Raw genomic sequence first — 18,061 nt, 5'->3', positions numbered from 1 at the left:
ATAACTTGTTTGATATAGAAAAGCTATAGGGAAAACACTATTCTTCATCTAACCAGAATGTATTCAGCACTGTACAGCTGGCGATGATGAGTCACAAGCAGAGACTTTGAGTTTCAGTCTCACTGTCTTAAACTGATAATATCCCAGAGATAAAACCAAGAAGGTGGACCATGTGGAGAAAATGTAAATGTATTGTCTTGGTATTCTGTAGCAGTTTTAAGGTAGGCGGAAGTCAAGTCAACTTCAGATAATTTCACATTATGATTAATTTTATGTTAATATTACAGTCATTTAAATGCCAAAATGTAAAATACTCACAGGAGAAAAACCGAATACATTTTTGCCTCGGGTACTGTGCTGTATTTTGCAGCAACAGCAGAAAATCACACCTCTAACTTTTTAATCACCCCCTTGAGAAGCACAGTTGACCTGTGCAGTGATGTCTGCCTCTCTGAGCATGACTTCCCCAGGCCAACCTCGGGTCATCCTCTCCGCCCTGCACCCCAGAGATCTTCTTCTCAATGAGGCCCGGAGTGCTGATGGAGTCTAGAGGTGTGACCCATGAAGTGGTCTAGCCTTCCTCTCTTCAGAAACAGAGCACCTACTCTTTCTCTAATTTAGTCCTCAGAGCTTTCAGATTCAGGTGTATACAGACACACACGAACACATGCACGCACAACACACATATACGCACGCGTGTGTGCATGCAGTAGGAACTTTCTTCAAATCTTTTTGTGGCATTAAATGAACTATTTTCTTGCAATTTAGATTCAAGATGAATTTGGCAGCTTTTTAAATGTTCCTTTTATTTCCAAAACTCAAATATCTCCATAACTGAAAAGGTTCCCTGTAGTTAGTTGTATAATCATGTCTTATGAATGTAATAGCTGTGTGAACGTGGAGGACGTAGAAGAAGAAAAACAGGCTGTTTTCTCTTAGCATCTTGCTCTTGTCAGTATTCATCTCCTGCAGATGATAATGGGGTTGACTGATGTACAATATGCAGACTCACACTGGTGTTTGTGTGAGTGAACGCGCCCATCTGCAGCTGTGCTCATGCATCGCCATTACGTTTGTATCTGTAGATAAAACCAGACACACGGCTTTGTTTATTCGTGTCATTTCATGCATGTGGCTGTATGTTTACGTACCAGACCGAGCCCATTTGCATCCGCCTTTTAGAATAGAATAGCCTTTATTGTCATTGTACAGAGTGCCACTCCCTTGCTGCAAGATAAATAATAAATATAAATGTAAAATATAAAAAGTACAATAAAATAATCGCAAGTACTCAAACAATAGTAAGTACGATATATACAGGATAGAAAGATTTTACTGCCATTCAAATCATTTATTCACCTCCCGGCCTACAGCGTGGCTTCTGGCCTGCAGCTTTGTTGGTTGCACAGCCTTCCCCAGGCTTCCCCCCGCCATCACTGGCTTTTTAACATGCATGGCACACCGCTGGACTACTGCAGGCACAAAGCACTTCATCACCACAGCCTGCAGAGAGAAGCAGAGACAGACTAGAAGATAGGCTTAGGGTTCAAGAAGTCCCCTATTTGGATGGGATATCCCATAGATTACAAGCTGCATATTTCTTGCCTCAGTTTTAAACATAATTCAAGGGGTTACGGGGTAAAAAGAATGTCCTCGTGTTTTTAGATTGCTTGCAAATTATTCGGCGATGAGGTTAGGAATCCACATTATTTTAATTCAGTCGAACCAGCAGGCGTTTCTGCCCTTAAACTCCAGCCTGAGGGGATATCTTCAGCTAACAGCCTTGTGTAGTGGTTACAGTGCTGAATTCTGTCAGAGGACATCTCCGCTGAGAGAAAATGTTGAGTTGAAACAGAGGGGAGCGCAGGAGGGAGACTGTTTCCTGGTGTCAGCTCTAACTGGGCTGGGAGTATTCGAGCTTCTCTCAGGTACAATGATATCATCCCTGACTGCATGCTGTGGAAAGAAACAGTTGCACCGAGGTGTCAGCTTTAAGTGGGTAGGGGAGTTTTGTCACCCATCAGCTATCAGCATTTCACAGTGACTCCTCACTGAGGTGTTTGTCTGAGCCCTCTGAATGTGGATCCTTTCCTTCCTTCCTTTCCTTTCCTTTTGATTTCTCGTCCTTTAATCTTTATCTACTCTGCTCAGTATTTCCTTTCCTCTCCTCTCTCAGGAGAGTGAATAATCTCTTTCACTATCATGGATAATGGCTGTTCTCTATAACAGTGCTGTCTCTCCAATTCATCAGGTCTGACCTTCAGGATGCATCGTGATCAGAGCCGAAGGTAATGACACCACTCTACTCCCCGGCTCCCGTAGAGGAAAAATACCCACAGTGGTGAAAAGACCATAATCAAATCAAGTTTGCATCTGATGTGATTGTTTGATCTGATCTGATTGTTACTGCGATGATACAGACTGACAAAGTATTGGCTTTTTATTATCATTATTATTAAGAGTTATGCTTCAGTGCTACATACTCTTGAGTCTCTCATTTCATTTTCCCAAAATAATCTTTTCTGAATCTGACGCTAGTCCTTGGGAGAGGTTTGATATTCAACAAAGCGAAGGAAATTGATTTGTCTGGGGTTTGAAACTGTATTTTAAAGGGTTATACAGTGTCCCTGCAGGCACCGGGACATGGGGAGGAAAAAAAAGAAGCGGTGGCCGTGTAGCGGTGCAGGCTGATCTCCATAGAGACTTCTCTATTGTCTGTCTGCACGTCTGTTCTGCTCCCTGCCAAATCGCCGCCAAGACATAGAAGCCCGAGCAGAGTCGCTGCTTCATAAAGGACATTTTCTATCCGCTCCTGGCTCTGGGCTGCTGTTCAACCGTAGGCAGACTGCATCCTGCATGTGTGGGTAGAACAACTCTATATCATCTGTTGGTTTGAATAGACAGCTCTTTGTGGAGCAGCTTAGTGTGTGTTTGTCACAGCCCCAGCCAACACATGTTTGACAGTGATCAAATGTTTGTGGTATGTGTGGAACCTCCTACTCAAAGCAGTGAAGGGCAGCGCCGACAAATCAATAGATATCAGTTTAAAGGGATGAAAATGATGATAAATGGGTTAGGGGGGGATCAATGAGCAATGGCCTCTTGTCTCCTGGCTGCGTGCAACTTTTCTCTCGGGCTGCGCACACAGGTACATTTTAGCATTTCAGCTAAATCCTGATTAGCAGGAGTGCTAATTACACAGACAGGATTATCTGGGTCTGTAAGCAGCTGGGATTAACTGTGAGTAACTGAGTAGTTTGTCACTATGTTAGTGCACATGTCCATCTCCAGCCGTGAAGAATAATTTCTTCCCCTAGAATGATCGCTGATGCCTCAGACAGGAGTCTTCTATCTCTGAGTTAATGAAACCATCCTGACACATCATTCTCCCAACACTAACTTTTATCTCCCGTCCTCCTGCAGACTGCAGTAAAATGACCATTATTCTTTCTATGAGCACGTCTGCGTGCGTGTGTTTGTGTGTGTTTATGCCTATGGCCTATGTATGCGTGAACAGCCTTCTCTATTCATCAAAATGTCACCTGTAATGGCTGCTAAATTAACCATGTGTTTCGGGGAGCAAAGCTGGCTTGATAAATCTCTCCGTGGCAGGAGGTGTGTGTGGTCCACTCCCATCCACCTCTACACTGACCTTCCTCTAGTGGGGGGGGGGATCCTCCACTGAGGTTAGTCACAGTTAATCCAACATGTCCATAGAAGATTGGACATACAGTCACCCAACTTTCCAGCATCTAAAATCTGTTTCTATCTATTCATTCACCGAGAGTTCAACTTTTTTTTAAAAATTAAATTAATGTCTTTGAAGTAACACAAATGAATTCAGCTTTTGACTGTCCAGTTTAAAAAAAAAAAGGGTCCTATTCATAGTGATGAATCATGAATAACTTAGCTCATGGTTTTAGTTCTATGTCGCATAACTTTAATGTTTGCTCTAGTCCACCCGAGCAACCTCATTTAAGGCAAAACGTTCAGATAAAAAACCTCAAACAGCAGGTACGCAAAGCAACTTAGTCTGACATGTTGTGGATTTCACTTTTAGCTCCTAAAGAGTTGGATATTTCTCTCAGGAGGTGGTGAAGACCATAGCAAAAGATCAAGGAAACAAACTTAAGTAAGGCTGTGAGCTTTTAATTAACTTCAGTAAACTTATTCTCGCAACTCTTGGCAAGCGTAGATTGCTTTTTTTGTATTTACTTTGGCATTTAGTATTTCAAACTTTGTCCTTCATGACTGATTTCGCTTTTGTGCTTGCAATCCAATTAGATCCGAGAACACTAATCTAAGACACGTGTATGAAAAGATGCATAAAAACTACATTAATCTAACTGTTTTTTATTTTGGAAAAAGAAAAAAAAATAGATGGTCCAATCAACTGACTTTCAGATTCTGAAAATGAAGCTGAATAAGCTTGAAATGCCAATCAAACATAATTATGCTGTGTTAATAAATATAGGAAAATGTTACAGCAGAAAGTCCTTGCTGGTAGTCAGGCTTTATACACGTCCCTTGTACTGCTGAAATCCTCCACATTAGTCTGATTTGCAAATTGAAATGACACAAAGCGTTTCTTCTAACTGTGTCACAGGTTTAAAGAGTAAGAGTCTCTAGTTGCAAAGTAGTACACGCTGCAAGACAGTACAAAAGCTGAGCGAGCATCCATTGATTGCTGTACACTTGGGCCATGCTATGCCTTCTATTTGGTGCCATTTCATGATAGCACCATTCTCAAATTTTCTATGATTCTCTCTGATGGAGAACTTGTTAAATTATCAGAAAATATATTCCTCAAACTGAGATATCACGCTAAAACAATTTTGTCTCCTTGCATGACGTGTCCCTAAATGTCCCTCCTGTTACGAGACAATATCTAATAATAAGTGTTTTGAATGTACAGTCACTTACACATTTGCATTTTCCAAGAGCTAAAATGTCCCCGTCTTTACTTTGCAAATATATTTTAAGAGGGTGTTAATAAACAAGTATCACGCCAACCTCCTTGATAATCTTTTTTGAAGTAGAATTTGTTGAATTCTTTTATTGAATTTATTTATTATGAAATTTTGTTAATTTATTACCTTTATTTAACCACAAAGCTACATACAATACTGATTTCTTTAATTTAGTTAATTTTTTGAAAGCAAAACAAAGAAAAAACAACAGTTAACAGGATGGGGCTGACCTCACACCAGTGAAAGCTTGCCTCACGCTATAATAAACCAGTGGGAACATGCAATTTTGACTTGATTTCACAGCTAGGGCTTAGCAAAAAAAGTTTTAATTTACATTCATTAGATGAAACACCCCTTCTTCAACCTCATTCCCAATCATCCTTATTTCACCCTGTTTAAGAAAATCATAATCCTGCGAAGGTTTAAAAATCTCTAACACCTATTAAATGAAAACAATAACCATAATAATAAGTCACATTAAGCAGTAATAACGATTTTAGGGATTTAATTTATAATCCTTGCTTTTAATAAGACTTTTAATAATTTCTTGCAACAGGACCACCTTACTTGTACTATTACTTTCAATTTAAGCAGACTTTTACATTTTTACACATTGGTGCCTGTGTGTAATAAAATAACATATAAACTTAAATGAAATAAAAATCTTTTATTTTACATTGCTTGTACCACATGAGATGGAAAGTGTTCCAGCACTACAAAACTTTTCCTCCAGCCATAAGGACTCCATGATGTGGTCCTTATGCCTGGATGATGAAATATGAAATAGGAGGAAACATCTTTTTCGCTATTATTACTTTTTAAATTAATCATAACAAGTCTCAAAAGGATTTCCATAAGAGTAATGGGGGACAGGTAATTCAGGGAATTATTTCAAAGACTTAAAAAAAATATGTAAATAGAAAAAAAAATTGGTGCCAAATATTATAAGTAAGGCTGTGCAGCAGTAATAAAAAATGTCAAATCGGTTGAATTTTTTATAACTTCTATAAGTAAATGAACTTGAATGAAGATGTTTGGAGGCATTTAAACCACTTGTGCTAAAGAAAAAATCTGTGATTGTTTTAAAAAAAATTTTTTAAAATAAAAACTGTTTTTTATGGTTGGGGGAGGGGTGTTAATTAATAGTGTAAATAAGTAATGGCCCATTTTTATACATATGGACCTGGTGGTGGACTCAAATAGCACTAGATAGTTATTACAGTGTAATAAAGCTGTGGTGTGCAGAAATTAAACAAAAGTGGAAAAACACTAATTTAACCATAAAACATTAAAAATTAAATTAAAAATTGGCAATTTTCTTTAGTTTATCCATAATAATCCAAAATCCCAAGCTATTTCCAAAATATACATCTTACGGTTTCATCGTGGCTCAAGAGTTGGCAGTTTGTCTTGTAATCGGAAGGTTGCTGGTTCAAGCCCCGGCTCCGACAGTCTCGGCCGTTGTGTCCTTGGGCAAGACACTTCACCCGTTGCGTACTGGTGGTGGTCAGAGGGCCCGGTGGCGCCAGTGTCCGGCAGCCTCGCCTCTGTCAGTGCGCCCCAGGGTGGCTGTGGCTACAATGTAGCTTGCCATCACCAGTGTGTGAATGTGTGTGTGTGTGTGTGTGAATGGGTGGATGACTGAATGTAGAGTAAAGCGCTTTGGGGTCCATATGGACTAAGTAAAGCGCTATACAAATACAGGCCATTTACGAATAATATGGGTGAACAATAAGAAACTTACCTAACTACTTTTTGCCCCACGTTGTTATAGATTTTCCAGCACATAACAGCTGAAATTCAAGGTGTTTTGCTCAGTATTTCCCAGCTGAGGAACAGAAATGAAATGCTGAAATGGGAGTCATTAAGCCTTACATTTTTAAGGCTTAATGACTCTTTATCTTTGTAATTGCTGTTTATTTCAGGATAATTGCGAATTTCAGATTTTGCACTGCATGCTTCCCTTTCTAGTAAAACTTAATTTGAACTAAATAAGCAAAAAATAAACTCAAATTCTAACAACTGTTTGAAAACAACTGCTGAAAGTATGACTTACCTTCTGCCAATCTTACTCTGGCCCATGCACTGCCGGGGCTTTTTAGGCTGATGTTGATAGCACTTATTCCGGATGGGATAACCCTGTTCCGACTTTGCCTATTCAGTTCCGAGCTGATGCAAACTCTTTTGGTCTCCTCTGTGTGTTACATCTGTGGCTAATAGCAAGTATTAGCTTTAGTAGGCTTCCATCCTGACCCCTCAATCTACCAAACTAAAGAACCTATAGTCATTTATCTTGTACAATAAACCACAGGAATACCTCTGAAGTGGCAGATGAAAGAAACCCTAAATGACAGATTGCACCGCATTACAGACGCTATGTGGCGAACACCCACCGGTATAAACTAAATCAAAAAGCAGAACAAAATACAATTCAAATTCTGTAATGACAGTGAGGAGGAAGAAAGGATTGAAGGTATCGCACTTTAATGATTTTTGGCACTGCTTCAGAAAAATGGGGAGGATTAAAGAGAAAGAGACATAAAAGTACAGGGCCTGTAACAGAGAGGAGAAACACAACAAAAGGAGTAGTATCCCGCGGTGCAGATTGATTCCTATCAGCTGGTACATAGACAGTGACCTGCAGGGAGAGCTTATCTTGGCTCATGCTCTGTCTCTCTACATTTTGATCTGACTGCTGCAGGGTGCGGACTGGTTAGGAGGAACAGAAGAAGTGTAGTTAGCTGTGTGAATGGACGGACGGATCCGAATGATGAAGAAATAGTTTTATGAATATACTGATGCGGGAAGAAGGCGATGAATGAAAGTTGGGAAGTAAGGTTGAAGAAATGGAAAGAATATTCCGAGGGGGGCTGACAGATGGAGCGACTGTGTGTGGAGAAAGTCTTGATGGATAGGGGACAGAGTGGGGAACATCCGGGGAGAAGGACGGTTTGACGGGGAAGAGCCTCCCTCTGCAGAATAATCAGGGCATGATCAGCAGATGGGAGGGCAGGGGGAGAGGAACTGAAAGGGACAGCTGGAGAGATGGAGAAGATAATGCAGAGATAGGAAAGAGGAGGGAGAGCTGTAGAACAGAAGCATGGAGACTGGCCAGCATTTAAAAAAAAAAAAAAAGGAGAAGATGAAAAAGGCAAAGCACAGAAGCAGAGAAACAAAGCGAGTGGAAGAGCAGACCCTGACAGAGAAGAGGATGATAAAGTGTTCACTTAAACAGGCTAACACGCTCACCGCAGGGTGGAGGGACAGGCAGTCACATATATGCACACGATCAGTCAAATGGACAGAAGATGAGAGGATAAAAGGAAGACACAGAGCTGGTGCTACTACCAACTCACTGAAACTCATGTGTTTTCCCCTTTGTACGATTGTATGATTACAGCGAGGACTAATACAGCGCAATAAACTTGGAGACGAGCACGTTATGAGGCTATTTTTTCTCATTCTTTATAGTCTACTTGGATTTTCCTTTATATTAATTAGTGAAATCAGTGCTGATTCACTGAACCTGACCTTCCCTCCTAGCTCATTACTCCTTCACAAGTAGATAGAGTTCACCGTCAATTAACCAACTTTTAATGAAGAGAAGGGCTGTTGAGCAAGACCTACAACTGTTCCAGTGCTAATGTAACACGCCACTACCTTTACTGCTTTTAATGACAACCTGCGAAGCTATCATCACACAGGAATATAGTTTGGAGAAGCGAGGAATATTAGTGATGAAGGGCGCTCTTGTCACATTTTCAGGAAAGTATCATGAGAGAAAAAGCTCCGCCTTACAAGCGATAACAAATGTGCGCCCTTATATCTCAAATAGCCACATACTTGCATAATGTTAAATGACTGCTAAATATAGCTTACACTCTGTATTACAAATGCAGTGCTATGATTTTTAAGCACTTTGTGGCCCCATAAAATAGTCTGCTAAAATGCTCATTAATTGATTCATTCACATATGCACTCATAGATGGTTGCATTTGTCCTCTAATGCCAGAAGACCTTCATCCTTAAGCAATAATACACACTCACCTGACATGTTATTACCGGATTGGACAGTCTTTTGCTGTCAGAACTGCCTTAATTCTTCATGGCACAGATTCAAAAAGAGATTTTGTTGAGATTTTGGGCCATAATGACATGACACAGTTGCTGCAGATTTGTCAGATCCTGTTCCACAGCATCCCAAAGGCACTCTATTGGATTGAGATCTGGTGACTGCGAAGGCCGTTTGACTACACTGGCAGTGTTCTGACTGGCATGTTGAAGAAATCAGTTTGAGATGATTTGAGCTGTGTGACATGGCGTGTTATCCTGCTGTAAGCATCTATTAGGTAATGGTTATACTGGTCATAACAAGATGGACATGGTGGGCAATAATCCCCAGGCTGTGGCATTTCCCTGCCATCCAAATGTCATAGCAGATATTGAGACTCATTAGACCAGGCAAGAATTTTCCAGTCTTTGATTTTGGGGAGCCCTTTCAAACTCGGTCTCAGTTTCATGTTCTTAGCTGACACCCGGCGTGATCGTCTGGTGCTGGAACCCATCTGTGTGTTGTGCAGTCAGCTTTTTTGGATACTTTGCTTGTAATGAGTGACCATTTGAATTACTGTTGCTTCCTATCAGCTCAAAGCAATCTGGGCATTCTTCTCTAACCTCTTGTATTAAAATTGTATTTTTGCCCAGAGAACTGCCGCTTATTGGATATTTTCCGTTTCACTGACCATTCTCTGTAAACCACAGAGATGGTTGTAAGTGAAAACCCCTGTAGATCAGCAGTTTCTGAAATATTCAGACCAGCTTGTCTAACACCAACAACCACGTCATGTTCAAAGTCACTTAAATCTCAGTTTTTCCTATTCTGATGCTCAGTTTGAGCTTCAGCACACAGTCTTAACCTTGTCTACATGCCTAAATACACTGAGATACTGCCATGTGATTGGATGATTGGATATTTGCATGAGCAGATGAACCAGTGTACATAATAATGTGGCTGGTGAGTTGACATGTTACAGTAGACTTCAGGTATATTTTAAATATAGTGCTGTCATTACTTGAAATCTATAAAACTTGTAATCTATAGTGCAAAAAGATACATATTTACCTGATATTTATATATGTGACATTTGATCAATCATATCAGCTTTGTTGAAATTATATGCTTTTAAATTCAAATTATGGAATTATTAGTGCTCAATTTTTATTAAAAGGTGATGATAGTTCTAAAACTTGTGGTTCTGTAAATCGTGATTTACATTTGACAACGGAAATAAACAAGAACAATTCAAATACCATGACATGACAAAAAATATAAATAAAACTCCACTTTTAATGAGAAAAACACTAGTAGGCTACTTTATTTGCACAGTACTTAGCACAGATGAGCAGCTATCTGTATATTGCACATATATTCTTTGCTAACCAAGCTTGCTAGTCTAAGCTGATAACTTCACCCTCATTTCAGATTTCAACACTTCTGGCTCCAAGAAACAATCCTGGCGAGAACAATAACACTAAAGCTCGGGCTTCCAAATGGAAGCTGCAAACAAATGGGTGATGTCACTGTGGCTACCCCCATCTCTCTATGCATGAGCATGTTGACATTAGCATTTGGCTCAAAGCACTGCTGCAGCTGCAGCTGCACTCAGCAGCTAGTATGGCTTTCAGATTCATTTTTAGAAGATTTGTCAAAGTTTTAAAACTTGGATAAAAACTGAGCAGCAGTCTCTAAGTAGAAAATTAAAGTTTTCTGCACTTCTGCACCTTTAGCAGTTACTCTTACCTTTTGTGCACAATAGCTGGTTTGACCTTACTTGTCATGAAGCTTCTGCTAGAAAGTCTCAGTTCTTTAGGTGGCGTGATTTCCACAGAGTCAATTCATATGTGACCTTGTGGGTTCCTTTCATCAGTGCATCATAGCAGAAGTACTGACATGTGCCCTTCCCATGATAGCAAATAAAAGGATATCTGTGATGTGCTGACAAAAATATAAGCCTCTGTCCATGCTGGGGAGAAAGTAAAGGCCATCACCTCTTCACCCTGGAATAATAAAATTGAATAAAAGATATGGTAATGTAAAGATTTCTGTTGTGCGATTACAAAGCACGTCTCATGGCTGTTATTTGTGCACTGCTCTCCAAAGACCCCGCACCGCCTTTATGAGCACTCACCTTCTCATCAAGGGCAGACTGTTTCTTTCAGTTTTGTGCAACACTGTCGAAAGCTTGTCTGGAAATTTTCAAGGTGGCTGTGTGGGAACAGTGTTATATATTAGGAGCATTTTAAAATCTACAGATTATGCTCTGATGGCGGTGAAGTGGATAGAACCGTGGCCTTACAGAAGGAACTATCTTGGTTTTAAACATGCACTGTCCTGGGGCTATTTTGTCCAAAGTTCGCATTTTCCTTTCTCTACCTGTGTGGGTGTTAGTCATTGGTGTGCATTTATATATTTTTGATGTAATGTTTTTAATGCGGGTGTTATGCTCCTTTCTGCATGCTGGACATGCTGCTTATAACGTACAGATCAATGGAGCCTCTCACGCTGACATAAACACCAAATCCATTGCTGGTTTATTCAAATAAAGGTTAATCTAACAAGACAGGAGTGTCCAAAAATTGCAAAAAGAGATAAAGATATATTTCCTTGCAGCTTTTCAGTGGAATTCTACTATGAATGTAAACTAAGCGAGGGGGAAAGCAATTGGGTTTAAAATAAAAATGTGCAGCCCCAGATGGCTTGAAGATGGAGGCAATGGTAATTCTGTCCTTCAGAGAAGTTCACCTTTATATGCCAACACAATCAAGACTTCAGTTATAGCTGTAATAGTTTTTAATATTATCTAAGTAATCTTTTACAAGATCACTACATTTCTTTTGACAGCAGCCATGTCCAAAAATTAAACCACAGAGATACCAACCTTCTAGAAATCTGATCATCTAAAAACCTGATTGGTTAACCTTCTCGAACTGAACCTCAAGTAACACGCTGGCTGCTTATGTAAAAAATAAATCAAACACAGCTAGGCTAGTAGTTGCAGTAAGATATTTACACTTGTAGGAAAAAGCATTCCCACTGTTTTTCTCACAGCATGTATGTGCAACAATGACATTTAGTATTTTCACTACTTATTGTTGTTACTTATTGTACTTACATGTTCTACATGAAATTGCTCAAGCTGAGAGCTTGGTGGAGAATTTTCAGTGCTCTTTGTTTGTTTATCTGCCTGTTTTCAAGGTTATCTAAAAGCTACCAAGCCCTTTTAATTACGGTTCAGTGTCCTACATCCTACTTCTAGTTTTGGCAAAAGGTTTGTAAGAAATATTGATAGACTTAGACAGAAATAGTGCTTCCATCCATCGGTCCATCCATTTTCTTCTTCAGGTCCAGGTTGGCAAGTTAACTAAGAGACATAATCTCTGTAGTGTCCTGTGTCTGCCTCAGTCAGAGACACGTTTCCAAACAAGCTAATTTCCACCATTTGCAGAGATCTGACTTTTTCGGTCACTGCTCACAGTATGTGGCCACTGGTGAGGGTAGAAACATAGGTCAACCGTTAAATCCACAGCTTGGCTTTCACAGTCAGCCTCCATATCAGACAAGTACAGCCTCTGTATTACTGCAGGAGCTGTTCCAATCCACCTGTCAGTCTCCTCCTACCTTCTTCTTTAACTCATGAACAAAATCCTTGAACTGGGAGCCCAACTTCTCAACCCATAGTGGACACGCCACGCTTTTCACTTGGCACAAAACCAACCCAGTGCGAGCTGGAGGGTAGAACTGACAGAATCATATCATCTGCAAAAAGCAGAGACGAGATCCCGAGACCAACAAAGCCTCCAGCACCTTTCCATAAAACGTAGGACTTGTTATTAGGAAGGGACAAGGTGTCTAAAATGTTCCTGTCTCCTGAAAGATCTTTGGTCAAGTATTTGGATTTTACCTTTATTTTAGAAAATAAGATTTTGGATTAGATACAATGCAAGCTCTCCTGAGCAGATACAGGAGCATCACTGCATTTAACCTTTACATATCAACAAAGCATGACCATGTGTTGGCACATTGCTAGCTAAACTTAGCAGAAACACACTGCACTTTCATAACAATCAAGAACCAAAAATAACATGAGTAAGACTGAACAAGAACACTAATAATCCATTGAGTGTTTGCTTTCTCAAGTGCAAAGCTGTCCATAGTGTGAGAGACCACCCTTGAACTCCTCAGTTTGTTTTGTTATCGCTGTCTTATGAAAGAGGATGGTTAAAATGCTGTTTCATGATTTTTGGCCGACAGTTGTTTCTGTAACATTAACTGACACAAAACTGGATTTTTAAACCACAGTACAGTGACATTTCACATTTTGTTGTAAATCATTTTGAGCTTTAACCTTAAGCTTCTGGCTTCAGTGGTTTAGGCTGTAATACATTTTCAGTTTCCAAAGGTTGGGAATTTGAGACACTTTCTTGGCCTCACCACACAACTGGCTCGCTCAATAGACTTTATATAAAACATGGGCATAGCCTCAAACCAATGTAGAAGTGCTTCAAACTTATATTCTTTCTAATCTGGTTTAAATAAACCAAGATGGTAATAAACAAAAAGCTGAATTTGAGGCTCCACAATATAAGAAAACAACACCACAGCAGTAAAGCTCATCTTTTGAAGACAATCTGTTGGAGTACCAAAAAAAGATTATTACAATTTATCAGTTGAATTCAATTTATTTATATAGCACCAAATAACAACAACAACAACAACAACAACAAAAAACCTCTGGCAGAGCCAGGCTCAGGAGGGGCTGCAACCAGTTGGGGCCGAGGTGAAGTAGGCAGGACAAATGAAACATTTTGAAAGAGAGCCGGAAATTAATAATATGAATTATAAACAGAAACCTAGTAGGAGAAAAGCATTTGGTCCAGACTTCTTTATCACGGACTTCAGGTTTTTTGAGTACTTTTGTCCAAACAGTGTAGATGTCCTAGTAAATTTGTATGTATGGTTACAAATTATATATTTATTTGTATGAACATTACAGACAGGTTAAACGAGGAAAAGTACACTCAGATTTTGTTTAGGTTAAAGTCCCTAAGAATTTTTAGTGACTTATTTCCAACATATATAAGTTAAAAGAAATGTTATCCAGCTTGATCTTTTCATACTTCACTCACCGCTTCAGCTGTTGTCAGTGGAGATGGTGGATGTACTTAAATTTTGACTGGTTGACTGGTTTTGGCAAGTATTTTGTTCAAAATCCATTACCCGTGTGGTGGAGGCAGACAAGTAGAACAAGAGCAGGAGGGAAGGATGAGTGAGTCACTCAAGTACCCAAGGCATTTGCCTGGTTAAAATGTGCTCAGCTGTTTGTGGCAAAACGCATAATCTGACAGAAGTGCTAACACACATTTCATTTAATGGACACTTATCCCAAAATTCAATATGAATGCAAGCATTTATAGCACGTCGGTCCCACTGGGACACAAACCCTTGCGTTCTCACTGAACTATACAACACCAAAAGCTATGTACTTAGTGAGTGCAAGTTGACCTCCCAGCTTTGAGAAGAAGCTCTTAAGGGTTTGTTGATTTGTTTTTACTTTTTACACTAGAACTGAAGATGCTGTCAGAACATTTTAGAAAAAAAAAATTGCTCTAAAAGTGACACACGCTTTTCACTCGTAAATTACAAGGTTCATTAGAGGCTCCGCAGTACCATGTGTTTGTTTGTTTCAAAACATCGAGAATATACTTACAACAACCATCTGCTGGTGGTTAAAGATTAAATTTATACTGGTTTTCTTTTTAACCTCATTCAAAAGTATGAAGCACAGTTTCTTAGAGCTTAATCCCCCCCCTATTAAAGAGTAATGTTTTTATCTGATGCAATTCATTCTTTTGGCAAAATAGCACACAATACATAAATGATCTAAGTTATCCCCATGCAGAGCAGATGGCAGCCAGGAGGCTGTTTCTAGGTTGCGTCAGAAAACTTATCAATTTAGGTTAATTTTTAATATATATGTGTGTGTGTGTGTGTGTGTGTGTGTGTATATATATATATATATATATGTGTGTGTGTGTGTGTGTGTGTGTGTGTGTGTGTGTGTGTGTGTGTGTATATATATATGTGTGTGTGTGTGTGTATATATATATATATGTGTGTGTGTGTGTGTGTATATATATATATATATGTGTGTGTGTGTGTGTATATATATATATATGTGTGTGTGTGTGTGTGTGTATATATAAGGTTATATATATATATGTGTGTGTGTGTGTGTATATATATATATATATATATGTGTGTGTGTGTGTGTGTGTGTGTGTGTATATATATATGTGTGTGTGTGTGTGTGTGTGTGTGTGTGTGTGTGTGTGCGCGCTTATTCCGTTTCTAGAATAAATACTTTATCGAATAAGATTTGGGGTATGATGGCTTTCTCTGCCCTGCACCTGTTACACATGCGTTTTGTGTGCTCACGAAACAGAGAGCCTTACACAATCAGCTCTGCTTGAAGGGTTAGTGGAGGGCAAACTTCATCAGCATGCACGGTGGAAAAATCTGGGCGCCAAAAATTTGCTTTCTGCCTTCATTACACTCCTAACCTTGACCTTAACTCTCCATATTTGTTTTAACAATTTCCAAACTTTTGAAGCTTTGACCTTTGTAAATATTCATATGAAGAAAAAAAGTATGTATCTGAAAGCTAGTGAGAGTTACCGCGGAGGTTGGGTTGGTGGTAAGTTTGGGGGCAGAGCGCTGAAAGGCAAGGTTGTGCTTCTCCACGTTTGTTAAACTCTCCGCCTTGGTTTAAGTGTGCGCCTCCATGTGAAGACTTTTTGCCTTGAGTTTGTGTTGCTGCTGTATTATCTCTGCATGTTGGATGGGAGAGGTCACAGCTGGAGGCTAAGCTCTGCTATTCCATGTGAAGAGGCTGCTTGTTGTGGACCCCAGCTTGCTGCTCTAATGAACTCTCTCACCTGCTACAGCCTTCGCTCCGTTGTCAGAAGCTGAGGGCCAAGCTAGACCAGAACAGCATGATGTAGTGTGAAACTGCATTAAGCAAGTAATCAGCTACAGAGGCGGCAGAAGGACTGTTTTTCTCTGAAGTATTTTTTGTTGCATGTTGTAAACCGCTGAAAAGAGATGTGCTATTTTTTTTTCATCCACAGCCACTGTCCTCACCAGAAAAACAATGAAATTTCTTGTTCAAACCTTTGAAAAAAAAGTCTGTTTATGTTTCCCACAGACAAGCGGCCCCTTGCTGTTTCGTGAATAAGATTGTCCTCTCGTAGCAAAGGCGGATATTGTGTGATATTGTTTTAAAACTACAAAAGCTTTTCAGGAGGAGGTCACGCTTTTTGGGGAGCACAAAGTGTGCGGCTTCACCCCACAGGAAAATGTGCTCATATCCTGTTTCTTCAACAAAAGATTCTTTTTATCTTCAGTAACTTTAACTGTGACCATGACCTTTCTCTAACAAAGCCATTTTAATTTCCTAAACTTCTGTTCTGTTCCATTCTTCTCATATATAAAAAAATAATCCTCTGTGTTTTCTTTCTTACTTTTCTCTAAGGCACAATGTTTCTATCCACCCAGGTCTGGACCAGGAGTGAAAGCGCAGATATTCAGACATCCAGTACAGACAAAACAGTGTGAGGTCAGATGATGTGTGAAACTTAAAATGCGTTGTGATCACTGAACTGTAGGGGGGTATTAGGTGGTCAGCGGTTTTGTCTCATTAAGAAGAGGAAGAAAGAAAAAGATTCGGCTAACATCCTGTAGTGACCAGAGGACGGTGCTTTGGCCATGGGCAGAGCAAAGACTCATGGGACTGTTAAAACTCTTGCTCCACATCATAAGTTAGCATTACTGCTATTGCTTCTGCTCCTATGTTGTATTTAATGTTATTTCTGTCTTTTTTGAGGTTTAGAAAAGAGTTAAGCTTAGAAGCTTACTTAGCAGGAGGCCACTGTGGCTGAGGCTGAACACGTGATTTACCGACAGTATATTTAAAACAGCAATCCTATAGCTGCACGGTGTATGAAACATGTAGATTTGTAACTGTGAGTCAAGATTTTTTTTTTCTTCTTGTTATTTCTGTTGCACACTTAGATTAAAAGGATATGAAATCAGTGTGGCTTTGTGAGTCTGCCTTTACTGTATATTCTGCAATCATTACATATTTGACTCACTCAGCTCATTAGGCGCACTGCGTTACTCTGAGTCGTCTGGCCTGATTCAAACTCAAAACACCAATACTTCTTACAGTACAATAAATGAAATAAACATAAACAGCCAGGTACAGGTGTAGATCCACCACAGCGCCACAAGGTTTCCACACCTAGCGAATTAGCTCTAGCTGCTAATCATTAGCTTCATGGCTAATCTATATGCCTACCAATAAATGTACACTAAACACAAATAAAGGTAATTGACGGCCAGCTTTCTCACATTCTCTGCAACCCTGTGGACTTATTCTTAGACCAAGTTTAAGTTATTTACTATTTTGTATCTGCTTTCCTATCCGGTTGTTCAGTGATGACGCGACGAATCCTACTTCCGGGTCTAAAGTAGTCTGCGTTTAATATGGCTTTTGTGTTGTTAACATGTTTAATGTTATGTATTTTCTTCTATTTGATCTCAAAAAGCTCCTAAAACAGTCAGTGATCCCTGTTGACCTCCCTCGGCTTTTATTACCGCTAATCATTTATTTAAGCTCAGTTTTTAAAACCTTAGGATGTAACTACAGCCCAGCCCATGCAGCAGTATATGAATGACTAACCTCGTATTGTGGATGGATTATCTCAGTTGTTCTCCTGGCTGAAGTTTGGTCCTTTTACAGCATCCTGCCATGCGATTACATTTGTTCCTGACCACCGACAACACTCACATTAACTTTTATCGAGTGGAAAAAAAGTTAGCTTGTTTATATTATGCTAACATAGCTGTGTCGCTAGCTGTCACGTAGCACATCATTATATACCAGCTAGCCCAACTTCAGTAACCCTACAAACGTCACTGCTGTTTAGTTTTCTGTCTTCATTTATGCTGGAAGTGATAACAGAGCTGTACG

The 18,061-nt window shown here is 39.6% G+C and overlaps 1 long non-coding RNA gene across 2 annotated transcripts; it reads right to left on the bottom strand.

Moving 5' to 3' along the window:
- Positions 1-259: 259 nt before the first annotated feature.
- Positions 260-8,663, bottom strand: LOC145431075 (uncharacterized). Of its 2 annotated transcripts, XR_013911432.1 has the most exons (5): positions 7,027-8,663; positions 6,715-6,798; positions 1,360-1,503; positions 1,152-1,227; positions 260-1,079 (listed from the first exon to the last, which is right to left on the bottom strand). It is a non-coding gene; the product is annotated as an uncharacterized LOC145431075 (long non-coding RNA). The 2 variants fall into 2 exon arrangements; XR_013911431.1 differs by having other exon boundaries at positions 260-1,227; positions 7,027-8,661.
- Between the last annotated feature and the right edge of the window lie 9,398 nt (positions 8,664-18,061).

The sequence above is a fragment of the Astatotilapia calliptera genome, chromosome 2, assembly GCF_964374335.1.
Source record: "Astatotilapia calliptera chromosome 2, fAstCal68.1, whole genome shotgun sequence".
NCBI classification, from domain to species: Eukaryota; Metazoa; Chordata; class Actinopteri; order Cichliformes; family Cichlidae; genus Astatotilapia; species Astatotilapia calliptera.
This window is presented reverse-complemented; position numbering and strand designations above follow the sequence as displayed.